Here is a 16,875-nt window from a genome sequence, read left to right as displayed (position 1 = left end):
GCAGGGATGAATCTAGGTGGATGATGGAGCCATTTACTGGTAGGGAAGGCTGGAGGCTGATGTAGAAATGTGATTGTAGAGAAAAAGAAATCAGTAGTTTTGGGCATGAGTTTCAGAGGCCTATTGGACATACAAGTGGAGACCCAGGGTGGTCAGTTGGATAATCAAAGTCTTAGGTAAGAGTCTGAACTGGAGAATTTGAGAGCCATCAGTATATAGCTGGTATTTAAAGGACTGAGACTGGATGAGCTTCCTGGGGTGGAGGGTTGAATGGGGGGGGTGGTTGAGGGAGAGTGGGCTGGGAGTGTGGATCAGAAGAGCAGAGGCCCTGGGGCCAGAGCCTCGGCGCCATTAAGGGAAAGAAGGAGGAAAGTTAGGTGGGTGCCTAGAGAAGTTTTGTGGAGAGGGAAGGGAGGGCCCAATATCGATTTATGTAGTGTTGATTCCCCATTTTTGAGCTCTGGACCTATTAGCAGTAAGTGAATTTCCTTCTCTGTGTGAGATATATGTGCTTTAAAATTTTTTATTTGATAGATTGGGGAGAATAGTACTCATTTCACAGAGCTGTTCGGTAAATTAAATTAGTTAATACAGAGTGCTTCAAACAATCCCTGGAACATAATAAGAACTCAATAACTCTTAGGTGCTTGTTGCAGTGGTGCTTATTATAAGAAATCAATTCAGGCTTAAGGTCTATATTCCAGATTAGTATAGAGGTAAATAGTAGCAATAGTGGCTGTTCATCTGTGTATGCTGTGTGATAATCAATTTTGTTTAGCTGGTTCTCTGAGTAGCATATTAAAGCAGTCTTGAACAATGAGGGGACCCTGTTAGTGGATTACCAGTAAATGGTGATATCAAGTGACTCTAAAATCAAAGTAATGGAAAATTGTCTTCCTTTTTCTCAGACATTTAATTTGTTGTTTGTTCATCACACATCATCATCTTTCCATACTTTCAAGGTCAAGGGGAGATATTAATTTTTACTGTACTGCTACGTTGTCACACAAATTATCATCTGAAGGACTTTCTTAGATTTGACAAATGAAATCTCAGGAGGAACTTGTTAAACCAATAAAATTCAAAATTCTACTTCCTGCCACTTTCTAGTATGCACCATTTTATTCATCTCACACATACAAATTCAAGCATCCTATAAGGCAAATAGATTCCTTTTTAATTAGGGGTTCTATATACAGGATTTTATGATCATGAAAATTTTAAACCAAGAAGGGAACAAATATTTACAGTTGCAACTTCACGTCAGCTTTGCCCACCATTTGAAGAGCTCTGAAAATGGAAGTGTATCTCCTGCTTTTTCACTATGGCAGTAGAAAATTAGGCTTCAACTTCTCAGGAGCATGTCTGCTCTGTTATGTATGGAATGTGGAAGGTACATAGAAGTGTTCTTTCTTGGTGACTGACATTATTTTTTTTCATGCAAAGATTTGTTTTATTAAAAGCTAATCTTTGCTTTTATGTGTGTGTGTGCTTTTCGTGGTACTATTTCTTAGGCATCTCCAAGTACTAAGGCAAAATTTTATTTTGAGGAGTTATTGCTTTGGTAATTTTTGTACAGAATTATTTCTCAATTTAAGTAGGCCTTTTATTCCAAGGCAAAATTAAGCCAACCACAAGGGTTTCTGGGAGCAGAATAATGTAGTGTTAAGGTGTTGTGTCAGTGTGGGCAGTCTAATGCTTTACATAAGAAGATTTTTTTTTTTCTTTTTTTTTTTGTGGTACACGGGCCTCTCACTGTTGTGGCCTCTCCTGTTGCGGAGCGCAGGCTCTGGACGCGCAGGCTCAGCGGCCATGGCTCACAGGCCTAGCCTCTCCGCGGCATGTGGGATCTTACCAGACCGGGGCACGAACCCGTGTCCTCCGCATCGGCAGGTGGACTCTCAACCACTGCGCCACCAGGGAAGCCCCCAGAAGAAGATTTTTAATGATGCTTAAATATGTGGTGGTTTAAAGATCCCAGTTGAAATGAAGAAGCTCATTAAAATGCATTGAAATAATTTAGAAAAGGGGGGGTGCTTTTGCCAAGATTTGAGACATATATACTTTTTTCCAAGGTTTTACTACGGTTTTGATGAGGCAGAAAGTGACTTTGCCTAATTTCACCTATATACATGGTGGTTATACCATGCTTGGATCCAAGAATGATTTTAGGTGACTTGGGTGATTAAAATATATTTAATATACAAATCTTTTTTCCAAAGCATCAAAAATAATTAAGATGAAAGACTAGATAAATGCTATGTCTAGAATGAATAATTTAGTTCTAAACATTCCAAAAACTAAGGGGAAAGAGAGATGTGGTTTATAACATTCTCATTGTCTGATATGGAAGCATAGAAGTTTGAGGAGAGAGAATGTTTTTCCAGCTTTTTCTGAATTTAAGGGTAATTTGTTTCGGATTCTAATCCTTTATAATCAACAATGAGTAATAACATTGACAGTCTTTCTTCCCACTTTTTTCTCTCCTCTCCCCACAAAGGGAAATATCTGATTGTAAAACTAATGCATGTTGGTTGTACAAAAAGAAAAAGTTAAAACAAATCAAAAATACATGTACTGAAATGAAGCTTCCCTGAATGACACCAGACCTCTGTCCGAGTAGACATTTCTCAGTTCACAGAAAGGGATGGCATTAAATCACAACTCAATGGAGATATTTTTGTAAGGAGCTGTGATGATGTTGAGTTTAGCAAACATTTATTGGGCATCTGAGATTTGCCAGTGTTAGGGATACGGAAATGATTAAGACAGCACTCTTTCCCTTAAGAAGCTCAAGGTTAAATGAGGTTCACTCTTTCAGTCAATGACCCATCAAATATGTTATATCCATTCATTTGCTGAGTACCTATTATGGGTATAGTATGTAGTGGTCAACCAAGGAGAGTCTAGTGGGGTGCATCAGTAACTAACCATACAACTAATGCTAATGCTGTGTGCTAAGTAACTGGGCTTGGCATGAATAAGTTACCCTGAGAGCACAAAGAAGGAGAAATTTGTTTTGCTGGGGAAGGCTTTGCAGAGGGAGGAACTTTTAGGTTGAAATTTAGTGTCAGAGTGCACCCGACAGCCCAAAAGTGGGGATGGCATTCTAGGCAGAGGGAATAGCGAGCCCAGAGTGTGATCCTGGAGGTGTGATCCAGAATGCATGTTTGGGCAACAGATAAGAAGCAGATGGCCGAACAGAACAGAGTGTATGGCTCAGAGTAGGGGAAGTGTGAGGGAAGATGAGGCCGCGAAGATGGTAGAGCTGTGTCCAGTGAAGAAATTTGGACTTTATTCTGTCAGTAGGCTTTTAAGCAGAGGAGGAGAGATTTATATTTTAGATACATAACAGGTGGAAGCGTGAGACGCGACTGTGGGGCAGAGAGATTGGAGGCAGGGAGTGATGTGTAATTGAGGTAAAGGAGAAGCGAGGTGTTGGGTGTGGAGCAGTATCCGTGGGTGGAGAGGACACACCAAAGTGTCAGGACATTTCTAGTCTGTTGTGTGGGATGAGGGAGAGGAGTCTGGGGGATGATGGTTGCTGAGGAGAGGACAGGTTTCTGGGAATACCAACATTCAAGGATTAGCCCAGGAAGGGGGCCTGGTCTTCATTTTATTGAGTATTTTGAGCAATTTTACTTTTCGTTTTCTTCTTGGTAAGTAATAATTGTATTAGTAAATATCTCAACAGACTATTTTATCCACAAGATAACTTATTATCTAATATATACATATATATATATATATATAAATCTTTAAGGGTAGAGCTTCTTTATAATGAAATCAAACTTGTTTAAACCTTTTTTTTTTTTTTTTTTTAAAAAGGAATTGTGGTGAAGTTATATGTGCCACTGTGTGGAGCCTCATCTTGTCCTCTCCTTCATTTCAACAGACTGGTGCAGTTTTCAAAGCACCCAGTCCATCCCTTACATCCCTGGGGCAGAGGCAGAGTCTTTGGGCTGGTGCTAGGCCTCAATTCTGGCTCCTCTGCCTTCTAACTGAGTGACTTTGGGCCTTTCACTTAATCTCTGAGCCTTAGTCTTCTCATCCGTGAAGTGGAAAGATTAGTATCTGTTGAAGCTTTAAAAGAAAAAGCATTTATTGATTCAAAACGGAATATTTCCAAGAAAGCTACATGACCCTTTGAAGAGGCCATTTTGATGTTGTATTTGATGTCTATTTCCTGACCACAAAACAAACTATTAACCTTTCAGCTTTAAAACATTTACCTAGTTGTATACCCAGCAAACACACCCATCCCAGGTCTGATCCAAGCCTAATTCAGTCCCTGAGCTTTTTTTTAAAAATAAAATATACATATCTGGTATAAAAAATGAGAACAATTCACTTTTTAAAGTTGTTTCTAATGACTTACTTTAAGCCTGGAGCGGCCTGCTGGCTCTTTCTTAAAAAGTTCCACAAATAGTTCAAGTGAGGGGTAGTAGATAATGGATAGTAGAGACCTTCAGTGGAGGTTGAACAGGCAGGGGTTCTTTGTCTCTTGCAGCAGCCAGGGGTGGGCGCTCCAAGGCTGCCATGGTGCTATGATGCCGCCAGGACTCAGGGTCTTTGCATCTTTCTGCTTCACCATCCTTAGCATTGAGGCCTTCCTGACGCTCTTCTCATTCTCACAGCACAGCTTCTTCATGTCTAGACATCACTGCTTTGTTCCAGCCAGGAAAAGAGGGAAAGGGCCAGAGGTAGCAGCAAAAGCTTTCTCCTGGTGAGGCTTTTCCTTTCTGTTCAGGAAATGAGGCACCCTGTCCTCCACCAGGGGCCTCTGCTTATATTTCATTGCCTTGAGCTGAGTCACCTGGCTGTCACTAGCTGCAGGTACTCTGGGAGATCAAGAACTTAGCTTTCTAGCCTCTTTGGTTAGAAGGCAAAGGAAAAGATGGTGAGAATGAGTTTGCATCAGTCAATCTACACAGTATCTGCCCTCATTAGGGCAACATTATTTTGGTGTAGATACAAACTTCAGGGTCTTATGTAGGGTGATCAACTGTCCTTTTTTGCCTGGGACTGAGAAATTTGGAATGCAGGGCTTTCAGGACTATAGCCTGGACAGTCCTAGGAAAGCCAGGGTGGTTGTCACCCTAGTCTTACCATATTCTCTTTGGTCTAAAAATGTGGAAGTAAGTTATCTCTTGAGGATGAAACCGCCTTGCCTGGGCTTACAAAGATTGAAAGGCAGCTTAATAATTTAATTATTAAGCTAATAATTTAATAATAATAATTTTAAAATATCAAATGGTTATTTAATTATAAATTATATAAAATAATTATTAAACTATTAAATAATAATTTACAATGAGAAATAAGTGATATTGGATCCGTGGAGTATACTGGAAGCAGAAGCTGTTTAGTGCATGTGAGGTTTGGACAAAGGGTCTTAGGGCTGCAATATTACTCAACCCTAGGGGACTCTGCTCATAAGTGGGGAGAATTCTGTAGCGCCAATGCTGCTCAGAAAAGCCTTTCCAATGGGACCAAGCTCAGGGTTCCTTGTCTCTCTGCTGGTGAAGCTTCTCTGGACACTGCCATTTTTGTTTCTTCCCCCTTTCCGAGCTTCTGCTGCTGACAAGTTTCCCCTTCTGATGGACAGTCTTTGGATATGTTATTGTCTTCAGGCAAATCTTTTTTCAAAAGTTGAGATATAATTCATATATCCTAAAATTCACCTTAAAGTTTACAAGTTCATTGGTTTTATTAGTATATTCACAAAGTTATGCAACCTTCACCACTACCTAATTCCAGAACATTTTCATTCCCCCAAAATGAAACTCTGTACTCACTCACAGTCACTGTCCATTCCCTGCTTCCCTCAGCCTCTGGCAACCACTAGTCTATGTTCTGGCGCTATGGGATTTGCCTCTTCTGGACACTGCATTTAAATGCAGTCATATGGTATGTGGCCTCTTTTGTGTCTGGCTTCCTTCACTTAGCATAATGTTTTCAAGTTCATTCAAGTTAGCATGTAGCAGTAGTTCATTCCTTTTAAATGCTGAATAACATTCCATTGTATGGATATACCATATTTTGTTTATCCATTTATAAGTTGGTAGACATTTAGGTTGTTTCTACTTTGTGGCTATTTTGAATAATAATGCTTTGAACATTTGTGTACAAGTTTTTGGGTGGACACACGTTTTCAAATCTCTTGAAATATACCTGCATTCTCCCAGAATATACCTAGAAGTAGAATTGCTGGGTCTTCAGGCAGCTCTTACTCTGATTCTTTAAGGATACTCTTGTATAGCTTATAGTTTGATTCTCACTGGACAGCATTAGTTTTCCAAGATTTGGGGGTAGATTTACATCAGAATTACCCTCATTGATTCACTCCACTTCAGCCATAGGGTTATTGTGAGGCTTTTCTGAGATAATCTGTATAAAGTGAGGTGCTGGCCCATAGCTGCACATCACTCAGTTCTGGCATTTCCATTGCCCTATGCTTCCCACCTGTGCCTTCTGGCCACCTTCAGACACCCCAGACCTGTTTTCTGTCTTCTTTCCTTCTGTCAAAACACCGGAATCTGATATCATTTATTGATACCTTTGCTTGATTGACTGATGATACTGAAAACAATTGTATGTTATCTCAGGCATAATTTACATGTTAAACCCTATGTTGCAGGCATGTGCCAGCTATAGCTAGCACATGGGTGGGGGTGGAGTTTTAGACACCAGAGGTCCTCCTGTCACCCAGGCTTCCTGCTGAGGTTGACCTTGAAAGTAGTCTTAATGTAGATAGACCCTTGGTGGGTGACCTGGGGTGAGAGAGTAGGATTGGAAAGACCTTCTCTTCCTTCCCTACTCCTTTATCTGTGCTGAGACCCAGATTGGATGTGTCTGCTGGGGCTGCTGGAATCCTCCTCTTCACCTCACTTAGAGCCTGGAGCTCTGCCCCATCTTCAAGATTTCCTCTACCGTCCTCCCTTCCCTGTTCAAACATAGATTCCTCTTATTTCTCCTCTTGCTGGTTAAAGTAATCTGGCTGACCGCCTCGTTTACTTAACCTCATCCTCAAACTGTCTGATTCATATTTTATATTTTCTTACATGTTTAACTTTTAGTTAATATTTAATGATAATTTCATTCTGCAGCCATCCTCTTATCTGATAGCCTGGAACTCATCCCTGGGCCTCTCAATTCTAGCCTCTGATAATTAAGTTTTTTAAAAAAGAAGTGTGATATTCAGACATATTCTCTTATTAGTAAAGGTATTACTGAACGTGAGGCTAGTGCTGTGCATCTATAACAAGCTGTTCCGCGCTGTGAATACTAATGTAATTTAGAGAGAAACCTTTCTTTGTTAAAGACTTTTTTTCCATGGGCCACATGTTTCCAGACTGATTTCATAGTAATTTGTGGTTTTTTAGGTATGTCAATAAAGATGTTATAGCCAGCATGCCGGGATTCTGTTAGATAAACATTTTGTAAGATTGCTTAGTTTTAAAAATTGTCTTTGTTTAAAAAGTTAATTTCTTCCCTAATGTGCCAGTAAAGAAATTTTTTAGTAAATCTGATAAATCTAGGTTAAAACATTTTGTTTTTTAATGTTTTAAACCTTTTAAACCTCTTTTCTGAAGGTTGATATGTTAATGATTTTTTTGGTCCACCTACTTTTTTCTAAATTTTAAGAAATCTGTACCAGAATCTGTAACATGCTTATAATGTACTTTTGATATCATATGTATTTTCTTTATTAAAAACAGCTACTAAAAAATTCAGTGAATGATAGTGTGCATATGGTAACGTATTCCTCATTTATATACTTTTGAGAGAGTGACTCATGCAGTGTTTTTGCTTGAGTTTCTGAGAGTTTATAAAAAGGTTCCAAACATTTGGCAATGGAATTGAAATAATGGATGTGTAAAATGGGAGAGAACACTGTTTCTCATCTGTTTCTCTCTTACCTGGATGAAATTTTAACCTCTTAAAATTTTCCAGTGAAGTCAGGGTCAGTATTGTGAGCCCAGTATGGTTCTACCCATCATGGTCTAAGGATTTCCTGTCTTGTTGAAGAACATGTATATTCCCAAAGGAGAAAATACAGTTTTATTTCATGATGATAAATAGCTCTTTAAGGACAAAGGAGTCAGGTATAAAAGGATGATCACTGTTTTAGTACTATGACATGCTGTGACAGGAAAAGGGAGATGAAAGTTAAAGCTCCCAATTGTTGGCTGCCTGTGAGATCTCCAGCTGCCCTTCTGGCAGTATTTTAGGGATATACTTCCTTTGACCTTCTGTTCATAGGAAATCACTGGCCCTAGGATCCAGCAGAAAACTGACCTGAAAAGAGTCGAGTTGTTTGAGTGGTCCTTAAGGTAGAGTACATCTTAGTAAGAAGTGGTAATGACCTTGGGTGGTAAGTAAAGCTCAGTTTCTTAGACAGGGTGGTGGACGACCCAGTGAGAGTGTCACAAATACATACTGAAAATGTGTAAAATTCAGACTCTAACATACTGTTTTATACCTTGACTCTTCTTGATAAGTTGTTATCTTGTCTTTTACCTTCAGGCCTCCTGTTTTGTCCATCATTATCCACCTTGGTTTTGATTTTTTTTTTTTTTCCATTGTGCACTTATTATCCCTCTTATTGATTCACTGTGGGGGAAAACTTTTCTGTCAAAGTGATGTAACTTTGATGCCTGGGCCTTTTACCTTGAAGTCTTGATGTTCCTAGAAGTCTACAGAAGACACAGAAGATCACTTTTCTCTAACTCCCTATGTGGGTATTTTATTTGTTAAGGAATGTTGGCATTTAGTGGGGAGGTGGTGGGGAGATGACCCATGTAGTAGAGGCTTTCTTTGTTCTAATTTACGTACTTAACATATTCCTGGCAAGCTTTCTTCTAGCTTCAAATTCTGAGCTCTTAGAGGACTTTGATATTTTGGTTTTGTATGCATACGTGTTGGAATCCCTGGGTTGAAAAAATTTCTAGATGTTTGCACACTCTACTCAGCCTAGGATATTAAGGGTTATGTAAAAATTAGTTCCCTAAATGACCATTAACTAGAAATTTTATCTGTCCAGTGAGAGGATTCCTGTAACTTCAAGTATGCATTGCCCTCTGCCTAGCATATTAACTTTGGCAACCAGAGAAAGATGAAAATTATGCTGTGTTTAAATTATTCATTGTGATGAGACAAATCTATTATTATAAAAGCTCTACTCATCAGTGAGAGTGTTTCCTTCTGTTGCTTTAATTAAAGGAGTGGTGGTATTTTTTAATTTAATTATGGCACTTTGATGATCTGATACTTAATGGCTGCAAGCTAAGAATTCTTTGGATTTTCAAGATTTATATTGCATCTAGTGTGGTGCTGACTAAAAGAATAATGGAAATGTTCTATATCTACACTGTCCAATGTGGTAACCACATGTGGCTGTTGGGTACTTAAATGTGGCTAGCAAGACCAAAGAGTTAAATTTTAAGTTTTCTTTAAAATTAAATAGTCACATGTGGTTAGTGGTTACCATATTAGACAACAGAGATTTAGATCATGTAGAAAATCACTATTTAGTGTAATGACATCCTGAGCTGTCAAGGTTTCTTGTTTTGGGTTGGGAAGTTGAAGCTGGTTATATTTGAGGCTAGTTAAATTTGAAGTTGATGATGAATAATGTTGCTGTTAGCCATAGGGAAAGACTTCTTCAACAAAGATGTAAGTTTATCAGACTTAAAGGTATTAGAAATGAACTTCTCTGAGAAAGCAAATCATTCCAAAAAAAATTCCAATATAATTAATTGAACAAATATTTAGAAAATATTTCCTGTGTGTAAAGAACTGCTCTAAATGTGGAGGCCTGAGTGAGTGGAACTTAAGTGGTCCCCTCACAGAGCTTTCTATTTGAGTCTTACTTGGGAGGCTTTGATAGGCCAAAGGGTCAGCCCTGTCCAAGGGGGTCTCTTCTAGAGCACAGAATGCCAAGTAGGGTATCATCATCAGGCTGTTAAAGTCAGGATTTGGCTTTAGTTCTTTGCAGCATGGCTGAGGCTATAACAGCACAAGGAGGAACCGTTTACATCTGGGAACATTAGGATCCCGACATGGAAGATTAATTTGGGATGAGAGAGGGTTGAGGTGGGATTGGGATTTCTCCAGGTGTATACTGTGAGAAGCTCTGATGAGTTCCAGATGTGTCTGTGCAGGCCCCTTAGGTCTTCACCACTTCTGGGAGATGGACCTTCCCAAGACTCTGGAAAGCTGGAGGCAGAGATATTGGACAGGAACCCCCCCCAACCCGCACCTAAGTGAGGAGGAATTCTCGATAATGCTGAGTTTGGCTCAACGACTAGGATTATCTAATATATATAAATATTCCCTTAAACAAAAGTATAGCAAGTGTTAGGTAAGCCAGATTTTTAAAAAGCTGCAGCAAGAATTCAGCTTTTTTTCCTCCAAACTGGCAAGATCCCACCTGAGTTCAGTTGGCTGTACTGTTAGTTGGAAACCTAGGGGCAAAGAAAAAGCCACAGGAAAACAGGCTGCATCTGCTCCTATTCTGTGCAGCCATCTCACTTGCCCATTAAGTTCTGTGATTTTAGCTAAATAAATCATGAATTTAGAGCAGAGCGGGGTGTGTCCCCACGAATCTGTGACCCATCTACAGCCCCACATCTTGCCACCAAGCCACTAACCAGAACTCACTAGGCACTGCTTGGAAGCAGGGAACTCGGAACATAACTGTCCTGGGCCCTCTTTGTGGCAGTTGGGTGGGTCATGAGGGCCTGAAGGGTGAAGCTCAGGCAGGCGGGAAGCAGTAGGTTAAAGACGGAGAGAGGGAGGCCGCATAAACAGTGGGGAGCTAGAGTTAATGATCTGATCTCATGGTGCAGATGTGGAGGGAGAAGAGCCAGCCATTTCCCGTGGGGAAGGAGACCGTGTCACATGGGCTGTGTCTTGGCAGCTGGGCCTGTCAGGATCCAGTCACCAGAGTTACCCACTGTGGGTACATACTGTCACTGTGGGTTTGTTTTTGCCAGGCCAGGGATGTAGTGCCACATCCCTGTTACGGTCTGTTACATCTGAGGCTGAGGTGGTGGTGGTAGTGTGTGGGGAGGTGGGTTGGCAACCTTCACACAAGGTGTCCAGACACTCGTGGTTTGGGAACTCAGCCATGGAGAGTGGGATGCTCGCCTCTCTTGTGTGTCTGGTCCTTGGTCTCTGGCCTCGGGCCATGATGTCAGGCTGACCAGGCTGGCACACATAGCCTGGAATGGGTTAGGCTTCTGCCTCAGACATTAAGGAAGGGAACTGGTTAGTCCTTCCTGTGCCCACAGGCTGGCAGAGCACTGACTGGCACCTGCCCCTTTCAGAGGTGGGCTTAGGATAGCTGTGGAAATTTTCTAGCGTTTGTGTTGTGGGAGTGTATCCCATCTCCCTCTAAGCACTGCCAGGCCAGAACCCAGTGGAATTGCAAAGAGTGAGTTTCCTCTTAGAAGAAAATATTACCTACATGTAAGTAATCTCAGGTACAGATGGGAAATGATGAGCAAATTTGACTTTCCAAAGATTTGAAATCTCTGTATCACCAAAGACAAAATCACAAGTATAATTAAAAGACAAATAGGCGACTAGGAGAAAATAGACCATGTGTAATAGACAAAGGATAAATATAGAGGATATATTTATATTTATTTATTTTATAAATTCTGTGAAACAATCAGATACAATTTTTTCCTGTTAGATTAACAGAAGTTAAAAAGATTAATAATATTCTCTTTTGGCAACAGTGAGATAAAAATGGGTATACTTTATATATAGTGAGTATATAAATTGTTCAGACCTTTTTGGAAAGCAGTTTGACAGTATCCATGAAAATAAAGTTACATACCTTTGGTTCAGTAATTTTGTGTCTAGCACAATATACATGGGCACACCCTTATTCTATCATGGTTAGCACTGGTGAAATATTGGAATAACTAAATGCACAGTGGTATAGCCAGCATGTAGAATATTATGCCACACCTAAAAAGAGTGTGGTAGATTTATATGCAACTGGTATGGGAAACTCTCCCAGATACATTCTTAGTGAGAAAAATAAATTACAAAATTATCACATTTATGTAAAAAAACCCTTCGGAACTAGATATATTTCTATATGTATTGCATTTCATGCATTCTTTATGTATTATGCATATGAAATCTATATATAAAATAAATTCATTTTGGTTCTAAGTGTATTTTGTGGATTTTGAAATGTGTTTTTCACATTTTAACATTTCTGAAATCAGTGTATCTAACAATTGGTGGCATAGTTTAATAGTTAAGCTTTTTTTTTTTTGGTGAAGCATAATGTAAATCCTATGTGATAAGATCTTAGACTTAAGGGAAGATGGTAGGTAAATGCATTGATCAGCGACTGTAAGGAAGCAATGGGATGAGATTGAGGTGGTGTCAGTAGAGACTTCATCTGTATCATTTGAATTTTTTTCATAGTGAAAATGTATTCACTTACTGTGTACTTAAAAATTATATATATATATATATATATATATATATATCAGAGGTTTCTCTTTAATAAAAATTATATGTATATATATATATATATATATATATATCAGAGGAGATAGATAGAGCTGACTGGTTATCTGTGTCATTTGAGTCACTTTTCTGTCTCTACGTTTTGCTTGATACTCAGCTTCATCTGAGACTTTAAGGCTTGCATGGCTGAGAGATTGTTCAGCTCCATTAAGAAGTTAAGTAGTTGTGAAGGTTCAGTGGGAGAGAATTGAGTATGAGGTCCAAGAAAAGCAGGGAGCAGGATTCTTGAGCCCAGGGCCAGTTGGTCCATCATAACCTTCACTGTCAGTGTGAAAAGACTGAAGGTGTCAGTCTGCAAGGTGGTGCCAGGTTAGCTAGGGATAATTACTGTAGAGTTACTCATCTACCAACTGGGGGTTCCCTGGGACAAGCCTGGTCGGTGATGTCCCATCCACTGGATAAGGTAATTGTATGGTGAGGCAGAAAATAGGTCAGACCACAGAGTGTTACTCAATGCTGTGGAAAGCAAAGTGCATTGTCTGGGTGGAGAACTAAATCCTAGTGGTGAAGAGCCAAAGGAGTTAAGTGGACTTTTAAATCTGAGGGGCGTAAAAAGGCAGGCAGGAGCCATAGGTTGGAGGTAGGGTCTGCTCTGTTCTGGAGGCCTGAGCAAGGAACCTTTGTACACAGAGCAGAGTGTGGGTGCCTCTCCATAAAGCAAGAGCTGCATTTTGAAGATAAACATGAAGAGTTTAGTACAAACACTATAAACAGAGATGACTACTAAAAAAGTACAGAGTGTAGCTTATTGTAAGAGGTCAGCCAGGGCTTTGGGAGCCAGAGGAAGAAGAGAGCACTCTCTGGGAAACCCAGGAAGACTTCTTGGCCAAGATGTCATTTGAGGTAGTCATTGGAGGAAGAGTAGAATTTGAACCTGTTGCTTTTTAAGGAAGGATGTGGGAGGAAGGGAAGGATGGCTCATCACTGTGAACAGGGGCACAAAGGAGAATATGAGGAAGTGTGAGCAGTACAGTTTCTTGGTACAGGCATATAAACAGGTAGATGGAAAAGGTCTATAAAAGGGAAGCAGTAGGAAGTAAGATTTTATTTTATTTTATTTTAAATTTATTTTTGGCTGCGTTGGGTCTCAGTTGCTGAGCGCAGGCTTTCTCTAATTGCATCGAGCAGGGGCTGCTCTTCGTTGCGATGTGCGGGCTTCTCATTGCGGTGGCTTCTCTTGTAGAGCACGGGCTGTAGGCTCACGGGCTTCAGTAGTTGTGGCACACAGGCTCAGTAGTTGTGGCGCACGGGCTTAGTTGCTCCGCAGCATGTGGGATCTTCCCGGACCAGGGCTCGAACCCGTGTCTCCTGATTTGTTTGGCAGGCAGATTCTTAACTACTGCACCACCAGGAAAGTCCAAGATTTTAAAAGGTAGGTTACAGCCAGGCCATGAAGAGCTGAGGGTGCCGGTTTAGGAGTTTGACCTTGATTCAGTAGGCACATGTTTTATATTGAATCTTTTGGTTATCAAGTATTTTTGTACCATCATTGGTTTGATTTTTTAAAAATGTGGTCACTTTAGATTTTTTCTGAGAGTTTTTTGATATATGTTCAAATCTTGTGTTAAAAGTATGTAGAGCACAGGGTTGTTTTTGTTTTCAACCAAATGATGGAATTTCAAAATTACATTTGTTCTACAAACTTTGTTTTTACTCTCTGCCAGCCAGCATTTGCAAATAACCACTTTCCTTTCACAGGAGATCATAGGAGACCCTAGTTTTTATCTCTATTCAATGAAAGTGAGGAACTGAGCCCTGTATGAAGAGGTGAAATTGAACATGAAAGATTTACTGAGTAAGATTAGTGGCAGATGAAAATGGGCGAGCATTGTTTAGAGAAAGCTGTGATCCTCATTACCTTTGCTGTGGTATGATTTGGAACAACTTCTCTGGTCCTGGCAGTTCCTTACAGGCTTTCTTTTAAACCTGACCACCCTTCTGTTGCCAGCTCACCCTCTATGTTAGCTGGAGCTGCTGCTTCGATGGCTGTCTTTGGCAGGAAGCCTCCAGTCAACTTTCTGGATTCTGGTTTTGGCTCCCCAGGTGCCTTGCTGAGCTGAACTGACCTTAGGAATCTGAAATGTGGAGGGTTAGTTTGGGGTAGGGAAATGTGATAGCAATTCTTGCTTTTTCTGCCACAGTATAACTTAACAGGTCTTCTTTTCCCCTAAATGGTACAAGGGGTTGCACTGAAATGGTTATTAATCTGTGTCTGTGATGCTTTTAAAAATAATAATTTCACTAATATGTCACAACATGGATTGTTTATTATTTTAGTAAATGGATAGTTTAACAAGCAGCAATTTACAAATTTAAACATGACAATTAACATGATCTGACATAAAAAATTAAATAATCTCCTGGCACCTTTGTCATTAGCGTTGCATTAATGATTTTAGCCTTTCTGGGAGCTTTCATTTTTTGTTGACTCTGACTGATGATGGCAGACTGTAGTAGTGATATGCTTTTATAAATTATTTTTTTAGTCAGAATGCTATTAGCATGTAATGTAGACTGGCAGAAATAACATTGTTTATCATTGCCAGGGTTGTTTTGAGTTATGAGTTCTTTAAGGAAGAAGATAGGAGCATCTATAACAGACATTTGGCATCCACTATGGGTTGCCCTCTGGTGGTCCATGGTAGAGTGGACCTTCTGCTGCGGAAGTTGGCGCAGGTCAAATTTCCTAGCCTTACTTCCTGGGAGTTACAGGGGTGTGCTCACTACTTAGGCTCAGCCTGCTGACTGCTTTCACCCTGGAGTTTGAATCTGGAGAGAATGGTATAAAATGCAGGGACAGTTAGTAGTGGCAGTAGAGTTACTAAAATTGCCAGGATTCTTCTTCCCTGGATAGTCCTTGTCACACACATGAGTGTTAATACAGGTGGGCTTAGCCTTTACTTTTGTACATTTCGCACTGATACCTCTAACCAGCTTTTGTGCACATAATCAGAACCCTGAGCATTGGTGACAGACAGTTCAAGCAATTGCGTGGTGACACTGTCTGCCAGCTAGCAGCTTGGGTTCATCAGGGTTGACTGCTTTTTCTGTGCAACAGTGCTTATTTGTGCAGTTATTTGAGTACTTAATAGAGTTGAATTTCACACTGTCCTTAGAGGGATTGTCCACTTCATGGAGGTACCTTAGACACCTGATAACAGGGTACCTCAATTTGATATAGTCCGTCTCATTTTTCTGTCCTATTACTATACAAATATATATGCTAGCATGTTAAATGTGAGTTTTCCGTTGCCTAAAATTCTGGCCAAGGTCCCAAAGCTGTAACCAGTAGGCAGTAAGTACCCACATAGTCTCAAGGGATTCTAGAAGCATCCATTGTGGGGCTTGTCAAGAGGTGGCTAAATGGGTCTAGCGACTATTATACCCTCCACCCTATAACCCAGCCTGTGTCAGGAAGACTAGAAATGGATTTCATGCAAGGAACTCCTAGTAGGAGAGACTGCTCTTCCCAAGGGAAGTGAAGGTTTCTTCCTCTCTGTCCTTCTCCCACTCATTTGAGAGAGGCCCCAAGAGAAAAAGGAAAGGTCGGGGTTGATTGCAAAAGGAGATGGACATTTTATTGAACTGCAGTCACCAGCCAGGTGCTGCTATGGGATTAGGATGGAATCCTGAGGAAGAGTTACTGAGGGAGTGTGGCATGTCTCTCCTGAAGTTTGGAGGTGTCTGTAAACAGAGCCTGGTGTCTTCCTCTCACCTGGAAGCAGCTGTGTGGCTGGGGCTACCCGGGGTGGGGAGTGGGGGGAGCAGTGTGTAGAGAGGGGGCAACAAACGCCTGACACTTCCTGCTGGTCAGGAAGTCTGCCTGGAGGCAGCCACTGAGTCACCTTGAAAGACCTTACCTGCAGGTGCAGCCTGTCGCTGGGTGTGAGACCCCAGGGGAAAGAGGCTGTGGGTGAACCACAGGGGCAGGGGCTGAGTGGAGGCTGTGAGAGACAAGCCAAAGGCCCCCCTTTCCTGCATCAGGCATCAGGAGGTTCCAGAGACGGTGTCTCACCAGAGAGATCTGGCATTTGGACTCTTGGAATTGGCAGATGTTTTACAGGCCGGAGGACCACAGACAAATGGGTGGACATTTCCGTTTCCTTTTTCTGACATTTGCCTCTTTTCACTCTCTGGCACCCCACACTTTCCTCACTGTTGGTCTTAGGGGAAAAGCTTCACATTGGATGAAATTAGTTTTGATTTAGATTAGATTGGACTTTTTAATACCTGAAAGTTTGCCTTTATTTATTTAAGATAATTTCTTTTTTAAACTCTAACTACAAATCAGTAGTTCTGTTACTGAATTTGGAA

At 40.7% G+C, this 16,875-nt stretch overlaps 1 protein-coding gene across 6 annotated transcripts in view; it reads left to right on the top strand.

The window, feature by feature from the left end:
- The window catches only part of KAT6B (lysine acetyltransferase 6B), a 231,524-nt gene that overhangs the window by 93,900 nt on the left and 120,749 nt on the right, over positions 1 to 16,875 (top strand). The window lies entirely within an intron of this gene.

Source organism: Neophocaena asiaeorientalis, unplaced genomic scaffold (genome assembly GCF_003031525.2).
Source record: "Neophocaena asiaeorientalis asiaeorientalis breed wild unplaced genomic scaffold, Neophocaena_asiaeorientalis_V1.1 scaffold484, whole genome shotgun sequence".
Classification (NCBI taxonomy): domain Eukaryota; kingdom Metazoa; phylum Chordata; class Mammalia; order Artiodactyla; family Phocoenidae; genus Neophocaena; species Neophocaena asiaeorientalis.
The sequence above is the reverse complement of the archived record's forward strand: the minus strand, read 5'-3'. Positions and strand labels throughout refer to the sequence as shown.